The following is an 11383-nucleotide window of genomic DNA, read 5'->3' as shown; positions in this document are numbered from 1 at the left end:
GAGAAGGCTTCTGGAGAGAATACCTCTTAACATGGGTGTAGGAGTAGTTCAAGTACCATCCTCAATAAAAATCAACAAAGAATGTGACAAAGGGTGAACATGGTATTTCTCTCCTGTTGACTGAATAGCTCTGAGTAGACTGTGATCTTGAATGCATTTGTTGTTTGAAATATGAGGTATTTACAAAGAAACAATAAATATTTGCATCTATAAATTCAGGCTGTGATTTCCACTGATGAAACAAACAGCTAACTTAGAGCTCTCTTAGTCAGAATCACAGGTAGATGAAATAAAATCAAAAACAGACTATAGGTGTTTTTACATACTTCAGTTACTATTAGTGGCATTTGTAGTAAACAGAGGAGAACCACTTATTTCAAAATGCACCTGACTTTAACAGTTCTTCCTCTCCTCCCCCTTTCTCTCTGAATACAGGACAGCTGTGTAGATATTAAATGGAAATTTCTTTCTGGATTTCTCCACTGCTGATGTTTTATTTATGTCATTTCACTTTTTTATATTACATCTTGCTTGAATTCATTAGTTTCACAGCAAGCTATACTCAGTAAACTATTTGGAAATAAAGATTCCAACCTATTCCAAATCTATCTATATCACAAAAAAATGAATATTAACTGAAAGTACTTATTGCGTCTTTGCTAATATAACACATCTCATCACCGTCATAGATAATTTGAAGTGATTTGATGCAGTGTAACAGAAGTTGAACATTTCAAGGAAGATCAAGAATATCTTCACAAATTGAGTACAAATGGGTGTAGACTGTGATCCTTAAAGTGAACACTAGCAATTAATGTAGTCCTCATAAAGTGTCACAGCAGATATTATTAGTCACATTAGTCAATATTAGTTTGGATAAGACTAAGTTTATTTGATTTGATGGAAAATGAAAAGGACATAAAATTGCATTTTGAAGGTTTTGACAAACTAGAAGATGCTACAAACATAAAGAATAAAAAGAAATTCCTGAAAGATTACTGAAATAAACAAAAATCAAGAAAAATAGTCTCAAAGCAAGAAAGAGAAGGTTGGAAAGCTAAGAAATCTCAGTGCAACAGGCTATAGGAAATATGATCTGCAGTAATAGGCCATGGTGGTTAGGCAGGCTGACGACTGGGCTAAAAAGATAGTTTTCAGTTACTTTTGAGATTTGTTCAGAGACAAGATTGTTGTTCAGATGGCAGGTGTCCAAGCGCAGCCCTAGAAGAAACCTCAAGATGTCTCATGCAGTCTCAAAAACCTTGTGCCCCAAGCTCAGGTTTACTTAGGAAATACGTAAAATGTTTCCTCTTTATGCAGCACTACTAAGGCTGCAGTTTGATTTCAGCCAGCTGTGGAGTGTAGCACTGGCCATCAAAGATATATGGTTTCAGAAAAGATACAAGAAAAATCACAGGTAGAGCAGAGGAATGGGCAGAGAGGCTTTCCAGTGCTAACTGGCCAACCTTAGTTAAAAACCCACACAATATTTAGTGTTACATAGTCACAGAAATAGATGCTGCCGTAAACCTATGCTTGCAGTCACATGCAATAGATAGGAGATTATTTTATGTGAAAGACTATTTTGATCCACGTTTGAGGTTTAAAACCCATGTGGGAATAAAGAAACAAAGATGGATTTGCAAAATGTTCCTGGTGGCTTTATTGGAAGCTTGCATTTCCTTTCTTATATAAAAGAATATCATACATGCAAAAAAACCCAAATCAAAACAAAACAAAGAAAACCACTCCAATCAGCCGATTCCCTTTATTATCATCCCTTCTTCATTAATAATTTATTTATTTATTTGAGTCCATTAAGTTATTAAGATGACATTAAATATATTATGAATGTTTACTTTGCATGCAGTCTCAGACAGACACCCTGATTCATTCTGTCCAGCACCTTCTTTCTCCCAGCTAACAAAGGACACAGATTTGGGGTTTTTTTGAGAACCTCTGTCTGTCCTGCAGGCACTGCCATGTCCTAGAGGCCCATTTCTCTTGCAACAGTACAGCCAGGGGATGTTGTACAACCCACAGAATCCAGAAACGGCACCAATGAACTGGTGACTTCACAGGAAATGAGGAACTTGTGCTGTTTGTTCTCAGGATGGTTGTATCTGGTCTCCATGCCCGGGCGCTGTCAGGGCACTGCCGGGCGGTCTGTGTGGGGAGAGTCCGGGTCTGCCCCGGGCCGGACACAGCCGGTCCCAGCCGGTCCCAGCCGGTCCCAGGCGGCTCCAACGGCCCCAGCGCAGGACACAGCTGAGCCCCTCAGCCAAGCTGGGGGCGCCGGGGGGAAAACAGGTTTCAGCAAGGGCCAAAGGCGGCCCAGGCAGAGGAGGAGGAAGAAGCCAAGGAGGGAGCAGCAGCAGAGGGACCCCGAGGCCGGAGGAGGAGGAGGGCAGGAGGGGCTGCAGGCCCGGAGCAGGGATCCCCTGCAGCCCTGGAGAGACCCCGCTGGAGCAGAGACCCACCCTGCAGCCCGGGGAGGGCCCCACGCCACAGCGCAGCGGGGGGATATTTCCTGCAGGAGCTGCGGCCGTGGAGAGCCCAGGCGGGAGCAGGTTGTCCCTGAAGGACTGCGGCCCGGGGAAGGGCCCGCGCTGGAGCAGGGAGCCGGGGGGGGAGGGAGGAGCGGCCCAGAGGGGCTGGGATGGGCTGGCCGCGACCCCCGGCCCCTGCGGCCCGCGGGGCAGAGGAGTCGGGAGCGAAGGGGTGAGGCTCAGAATGAGAAAAAGGGGTGGGAGGCAGAGAGAAAGATATTTAGTTTTTTCTCTTTGTTTCTCACTACCCAAGTGACAATAAGTTAAATTACTTGACCACAAGTCATCTGTTTAGCCTGTTATGGTAATTGGTAAATGGTGTCCCTGTCTTCATGTCAATCCATGAGCTTTTCCATCCTATTTTCTCCCCTGTCGTGCTGAGGAGGGGAAGTGAGGGAACAACTGGGTGGGCAGCTGGCCTAAGTCAACCCACTACAACAGTTAATGAAAGTAAAAAGATTTAAGGAACATTAGTTTCCCCAGCATAGTCTGATACACCATTGACACCTTGCAAATTTAGTAGTTATCCTATTAGCATTAATCATGTAAATCACTTGTGATTTCATTATTTTGAATGCTGTCACCACTCACTCTTCCTCTCCTTTTTGATAATAATTGGCAAACCTCAGATATGTTAGCTGAAATGTAAAGTTTGTTGTGAGACTGAAGACATTGAAAGGAAAAATATGCATTCAGGTTTTTCTCTGTAGATTCCCCTATTGATTTTATTCCCTTGCAGATGTGGAAGTCAGCTTTGAAGTGTAGCGTTTTTATGACATAAGATGTTGACTAATACATTTCACAACATGAAAAAAAAAAAAAAAAAAAAAAAACAAAACCAAACAAAACAACAACCAAAAAAAAAAAAAAAACAAAACAAAAAAACCCAAACAAAACAAAACAAAACAAAACAACAACAACAAAAAAAGTAAGCAGTCACTCGGGTAATTTTTCAATAAACTGATTCTTGTCTAAAAAGTGCTTCTTTCAGTGTCTATTCTATAATTATTAAGGGCAGAACAACAACAACAACAACAAAAGAATAAAGCAAACAAATAAACCCCAACCCTTAAAAACCCTACCAAAAACAGAAAATGCAGAGATAAAGAACTAAAGTGCTGATGATGAAATTCAATGTATATGATAGCCACAGGTATGCATAAGATTCAGTTTATTACAGATTGGAGCTAGATTCTGACATTTACACCCATTCTAACATCCATCAGAAATCATAGCAAGGAAATTACTAAATCCTGAGCTAATATCTTAAGGGACATTATGAAATCACCACTGCCATAATAAAAAAAAAAAACTAAGCAGAATCTAAAGATGTCTCCTGTATGAGCAAAATGGTTAGATAACTTGATTCAATAGATATTTAGCCTGTCTAATATTCATCATTAATATTGTTCTTTATATTGTGGTTGTTTTCTCTATGATTATTATTACATTTGCAGTTTTAAGTACAAACCACAGCAGTCATCTACGATATTGCATTAAAAAAGGAATTAATTTCATCTTACTTAATGTATCTCCAGTGCTGATATCATTGTCTGTCATATCTGTTTAGGCTTCTTTTGTAGTAAACACAGAACGAATAAATGGAATTAATGGCATTTCAGGTGTGTTTCATCACATGAAATTTAAGTAAATAGTACGTACTTTATGATAAGGAAACTGTGTTCTGAAGTTCCCTTCTTAATTTTACAAGCTCTCTGTATTGACTGGAGAGGCTTGGAATGAAATGCTCAAATATATTTTGTGTTGAGATATTGAATGTTCTCATGATCATCTGTGAGTTTCAAGCATAATTTTTACAATGTCTTTGGACAAGTACAGAACTGATTTACATGTAGTTGCTACTTGTTTCCTCTTCTTTACAGGGTATCTGTAGAGGCAGCAGTTGGTTTCAGTTCTCCAAGCTATGTCTTACCCAAATAAAATGTCTGGATTAAAGTAATTTTTCAGTGTCAAGGTTCCAAAAGTGACCTTCTGTGTCTAGGAAAAGGATGACTGATCTCCCTTGTGTTAGCCTTCAAAGCTAAAAAAGAAATGTCAGAATAAAACTCATAAAACTCAAAAAGGTTACTGCAAAAATCAGTTAGTTTTTCTTCATATTCTTCCTCTTTCAATCTAAGTATTAAAGAATCAGAGAGAGCTTGTTTTACCTTGTAAGCTGTAATCTTAACCTATCAACTAAAAAAATCTTTGTCCTAGTATGAGAAGCCTGTGTATCTTCAATAAATCACGAATTGGGGAAATACATCAGTTCCCTAAGTCATGCTTGTCTGAAGTTTTTAAGTCCAAAACTCTGTTTTCATCTCTGCTTGTTCTGCAGTCTATTCAGGAAGCACTTTTCCACATTGCAGCACAATATAAACACTGATGTGTCCAAGGAAGACAATAACCAAAGCAAGTAGGTGAAAGCTTCTCTTTCTCTGATTCAGTTTTTAACACCTTCTTATAAGACGGCTATGAATAAAATAATCAGAGTTTGGAAAAACGTATGAGTTAGAAATATGTGGATAAAAGATTTTTTTCAGCAAATTCACAAAGAAACTATATACTCCCAATTTGTTATGGCAGTTATTTTTGTATTCTGGAGACAAGAATGGCTTTTCCTTTCACTACAAAAAATATCTGCAAAAATACATAAATCTTTGCAGATACCAACTTATTTTGCTCGAATTCTGTTAAGAAATGAACATTCTTCCTAATTTCATCTCATCATGCTCTTGTTTTTTGTAAAGGACTGTGTCTAAAAGATGTTTATACCAATGAATGTCTGTCTCAACATTGCTGGACTGTGTCGAAACCACCAATGGATGTCTGCCTCAGCACTGTTGGAACACCCCACCTCCTACTAAGTTTGTAATGCTTTAGCAAACATAGTCAAAGAAGCTGCTACACCCCCATAAGCCCAGACATCCATGTAACACTACAAAGAACAATACATCTTTGAAGATAAAGGAAATAGGACAACCTTGGAGATAACATAGAGAGACTCTGAGTTTGCATCAATCCTGTTAGACTAGTTTGAACCACTTAAGTATGAAAATCTGATTAAAGTCAAACATTCAATCAGGAGGAAGACACTGAGCCTTCATCAGTCGACCACCAAAGGACACCCTGCGACCACCACCACCACATTTGATAGAGCATGTAAATGATTTCTTGGAAATCCTCAAACCTTTCCCGGAAAACCTGTGCATATGGATATCCTTACCCTCGCACATGCGCCCAGACCCGGGGACAGAAAAAAGACCCTGAAACCCCCACCCCATAGAGATGGAATTGGGATGTGCACCACCGCTGAGTGATGGGTGAGGGTGAACAAGACAGTTTTTAGGATATGCCAATCAATCCTCGGGAGGAGTGATGATACCTCAATATAAGAGCCGTGACCACCAGCATCAAATGGAATTCCCCACATGACGTGAAGTCAATTCGGACTGATGGGACACCGCAGCTCCATGGTGCTAGCTATTGCATCTTTACATTCTTTTTTTTTTCCCTCTTCCTTCTCTCTCTCTCTCTCTCTTTCTTGCATCTACACGAATATTGATGTAACTAATGAACTTCTTTTCCTTATGGCATTTGACCTTGTTTGGTCTTAATCTCACTCTGGGAATAACAACAAATCTCCCCTGACCGGACTTTTCCAGGTTGGGACAGCTTTGCAACAGGTTGCAGTTGTCAGCTCATAGCATTTCAAAATTCAGATAATACAGATCTTCTCTAAGTGCACAACACAGAATATTTACTATAAAAGTATTATAATTTTTATTACATTCTCCAGGTGGTTTTGGTGATAGAACTTCTCTTTCCAACATCTTAAATCAATGGAGTTTTATCTTGCATTCAAATGTCATAAATCTGTTTTCTTTGTCCTACAAGGCATAGGACCCTCATTTGACTAAGTATTCTCTTATATAATGAAGAAATCTTGGATAAACAATGGGCTCATTATTTTTCCCTCAAAAGGAATCTCGAATTAAGTTGTAAAATTTATCTTGTTTTAATAAACAATAATATGTTTGATTCCCTTACTTAAATTGCTGTTTTTCTTTAAAGTTAAATAATTTCAATATCTTGCATATGCCCTTTCCATGTTCTTTATAACCATTAGCTACTCTTTTCAGGACTCCACATTATCTCTTTAACATTAAAGAACAAGATGTCCTCCTTCTAATTCAGCAAAAAGTTATCTTATAGAAGACAAAGTATTATGTGAATGTTAGCAAGGCTGTATTTTTCAGGTATTCATAATTTATATTTTGATGGAGGATGCACTAGCATAGCTGACTAGCATTCAAAAAGCTTCAGTACTGTGGTTTAAGCAACACTCCTGCAATGAGTACCAGCTGTAGAATCCGAACTGTCAGCACTTTAAAATGCAGGATCAATAAACAGTGATGTATTAGAGTGAAATCATGAAGACTTGAGTTTCACTAAGCAATAAATTGGTCCACAAATACATAATAAGGGATTTGGACTATGTGCAAGGAAAATTAAATATAAAGAACAGTTTCTAGAATATGAATGGAAATGTTAAAATGAAGCAACAGAAAATACACAGCATAAATGAAGGAGATTTACTTCAGGCAGAGAGCAGACAGAGTCTCTATGATGTAGTTACACAGCATTTAAGGAAACAGATCTTAAACATGGCAAAAAGTAACAAAGCAGGCTAGAAATGCTGCTCACAAATCCATTTCTAGTGTGCATTTAAAATTGTATCATCTTACTTTATTAAAACAAGTGGGTTTCGATCGTCTTGAATTTGGTACCGCTACAGCTCTAAAAGAATGAATTAGAGTGTTTTCTGGCTCAGTTGTCATAGAAACAATTATTTACTTCCATCTAGATAATCTGTATCATTATGGACCCAAAACTAGTTGAAAAAGTGAGTGAATTTCTGTGATTTCTATAATTAAAAAAAAAAAAGACAAATTGCCTAGATCTTACTACACTTACATTTATAGGCCAATGGTGTTTAACCCAAAATTAAAAAAAAAAAAAAACAACAAAAAAAAACAGAGTCGTCCTTTATTTTCTGAATGTCATTTCAGGTGCAGATTCTATTATCATTAATGTAATTTAGGATTACTTTGATTTGATGACAAGACCTCCTGTAACAGCAAGATTATCTCTGCTTTAAGGAGTCTAATATTGTAAAAGAATCAGAGGTCACCTGAATACAGACAGCCTATGGGTGCATTTGTTTAAGTCATATCACATTTTCTAACCAACAGTGAAGGAGCGGATGACAGGGAAAATTTATAACAAGGTCCTGGAAGGATAGTCTTCAGTAGGAGTCAGAAGAAAAGTTCATATTTATGCTCTTGAACCATAACAAGAATCCCTCCTGTATAAGAAAACTCCCACAACGAGCTGGCCATGTCCGGCTGCAACACTGCATAAAGCACCATTGTGCGAACTGCAATGCATCCCATTTTCATGGGGAAAACTCGTTCAGTTAGTGGTGTAATGAACACAATCTGGAACTCACTGAGTCATCTCATTAAAACCTATGTTGTCACTTTTGCAAGTTGACTTGTCAGACTAGACCTCCACTTCAAAGAAACAGCATTTTAAATCCTACAGTGAAACAAATTACACTTATCACTATGTAAGATATTTCAATGTGTCTGTTATGGGCTGACATGTAGGGGATTAAGGAAAAAAGAATACTATGTTTATGTCATTACAGAATGATATTGCAAGAGTCACTTATTGACTGAGCAGTCTTATCAGGAAATAATTTGATTTGGGGAAATGTTCCTATTAATTTCCATTGTAAATCAACCATCTGGATCAATGATTGTCTAATTCACCTGTGCTCCAATTGAAGTAAGGCTGCTAATTCCCTGGGCTGGTGGATAAATATGGATTTTCCAAAACATAAGGCAAACATAATTTTCAATTGTTTAAAAACAAACAAGCAAATTGAAAGACTGAACTGAACAGAATGACAAAAGAATTGTTCTTTAATTATTTCATAAGCAAATGAAGAGTTGACTGAAGATGCTGACTGCAGATATTCAGTCCAGGCCCTTGCAGTGCACAGGCTTGGAGGGACTTCAGTCCATCTGCTGACTTGGATCTGAGAGGCAGAACACAAGAGTGCACTGCTGATTGACCACCAATTCAGAAATTCAGACACAGCATTTTATGTTTTCATTTTATAGGCTGTTCAGCAGACACTCGGAGGTAAAATATCAGTGAGATGCTATTCAGGTCTTAAAAGCTGAAAATGCACTGCAAAAGCCCCTGAGCTGAAGTGTTGCCTAAAATAAGAGGTGTTGAGATAGACCTGTGTGCTCAAAAATTCTTGATGTGAAATGAACTATTCACTGTCATCCTTTGCAACACCAAAAGCCGAGCAAAGATCTCACTTATATACCAGAGGTGATCAGGATCATACTTATAGTATAGTAAATCTGCCTCAAGAGAAATGTAGGCACATACACATTTGTGTTTGACACTGTCTGCATGGTGGAACACTGATCACTGATCACTCCAAAATATCTAGAGAAAAGGTGTAGTCCAGATGGGTGCTTGTTTGAGTGGCTGCCTCCGCAACCATAGAAAGCCAAACTAGTTTAACATAGCCACCACTTCCTGGAAATGTGTTTGGTTGCAGTATTGCTCAGATATCTTAATTTAATTTGCAACTTTTGTCATCTGAGGAGGAAAGCGTCTGAGGCTGGAGGGTGGGTTATCAGCTAATACTCACTTGCAAGGTGTTTTAGAGAGGACAGCTGAAAGCAAAGACATTGCAGCATCTCAAGTGTACACAAATGCCTGCATGATATTCCATGCAGAAGGACTGACCTATAATACAAAGTAGAACAATAAAACTTGTACAAAATTTCCAAAGGGCACAAAATCTTGGTGTCTATGAATAGACCTTGAAAAAGATCAACTTCAGCCTTGCACATGGTTAAAAAGAGGACATATGTTCCTGATAGCCATTATCCAGTATGTAGAATTCAGCTTTCTACAAAACACATAAAAGCACCAAGTCACTGAATATTAACATTTTTCATCATGGTTTTTCCTAGTCATTTGTTACTGTCGAGCTTACCTGCTCCAGGTTACAAGCTTTTGGTATATGGAACAAATTCATGTATATTTTTCTGGTTCCCTCCCTCCACAAGCGAACGGGCAATCAGAAATAACATAATGCATTTATGACACAATTTTTTGTAATGAGAGTAACACTGTGGATTAAAAGCCTGAATTCCAGTACTTTCAGCCAGAAATATTACTACTTTCTCCATACGTATGTGTTCCATTTTTTTTTAACATGACTTTCTTCACAGCTTCACATAAATTTGAAAGCTAAGAAAGGGGTAGAAATTGTGTTGCAGCACCATGATGCTGATTTCCCTTTCATGATCCCTTTATCTTCTATGAAATCTAAACAATGGGCAAATTACATTTTCTATAATTCACCATAGTTATGGGATGCCTATGAAGTATTATAGCAAGTACTTGAAGTACTTCACAAGCAAAGATTGTCTCAGAGGAGATTGTGTTCATCGAAGATAATGGTGACCAAAACATCTGATCTGTTAGTTTTATAAGACATTAATATGACAAAGATCTAGATTCTAATTAGTTTCATACTATAAGAAAACCTTTAATGTGGGGAGTATTTTATTGTTAGGAAGGGACTGAAAAATGATTTGCCAAACACTTAACTGTTGAAACAGCACAGCCTGTCAAACCTACCTAGAATAGCATTCTCATTATATATGTGATTCTACTTATATTGGCTTTCACTGTGTTAAAATTAAATGTGCTCAAGGAACAAGTAATATATTTTTATGGCTTGTAACAGAATTCACTACACACCCTGATCTATACAGCAGAGTTTTGTTTTTGAACGACTGAACAGCTGCAGATCGGATGTAGAAGATGTAAACTGGAGTTTAAATGAAAATAGCAACATTGACACAGAACTCCTAATAGGAAGTAATATGGCTGCTGTTAGAGATGTATAATCTTTTTAGTATTTAAAGTGCAACTCTCCATTTCAGACAATGAGGACATATAAGAGTTAGCATTTGCAGATACTCGAGTGTGTGCAGAAGTGAGCCAGGAGGACCTGATGAAGCTGACACTGCTGTAACATCTAGGATCCTGTACCATCTGAATGCAAGTCCACCTCAGTTTTGTTTCCCAGCAGTGCCTAGGACCCGTAGGGAGGCCTTGTTATCTCCTGCTTGGGAGCTACTCCCAGAGTTCTCCTCTGGATTAAAATTGAAAAGTCTGGGTGTAACCTCCAGCTCTGTTAGAAAGACTCTGGTGTTTGTCTCATGGCAATAACAAAATGGGAACTGCTGAACTAAACAACCAAAAATCTATCATGTTCCTAAAATGTGATTTTGTCTTTTCTAAAACAGATCGAACACTTCAGGAATTAGATAAGGACACTAGGATAGTATAGCATCTAAATAGTTATAAACTTGGTGTAGAAAATTTGCTTTGCTGAGAATTGCAATGTCTACTTATTTCCTAGATTCAGTTTTCAGGTTCACTAGACATTATTGGTATTCAAAGTACCAGAAATTTCATACTGAATTGCAGTTAGATTGCATTGCTCTGATATCTTGTTTCCAACAGCATGAGTTTGGGAGGTTATAAGAAACCTGTAGTAGCCGAATGTATAGCATAGTAACCTAAAGATCTTAATACAACTCAAAGCTTAGCTCAAGGGTGGAAGTGAGAGATTTACATTTCTCTCAATCTTTTCTGTAATTGTAATGAATTATGATTTTCATAGCCAGAATTGTTACCAGTCCGTTTCTAAATCCGGTTCACTT

Source organism: Tyto alba, unplaced genomic scaffold, assembly GCF_018691265.1.
Source record: "Tyto alba isolate M040663 unplaced genomic scaffold, T.alba_DEE_v4.0 Super-Scaffold_9, whole genome shotgun sequence".
Lineage (NCBI taxonomy): Eukaryota > Metazoa > Chordata > Aves > Strigiformes > Tytonidae > Tyto > Tyto alba.
Note: the sequence above shows the minus strand (reverse complement) of the source record.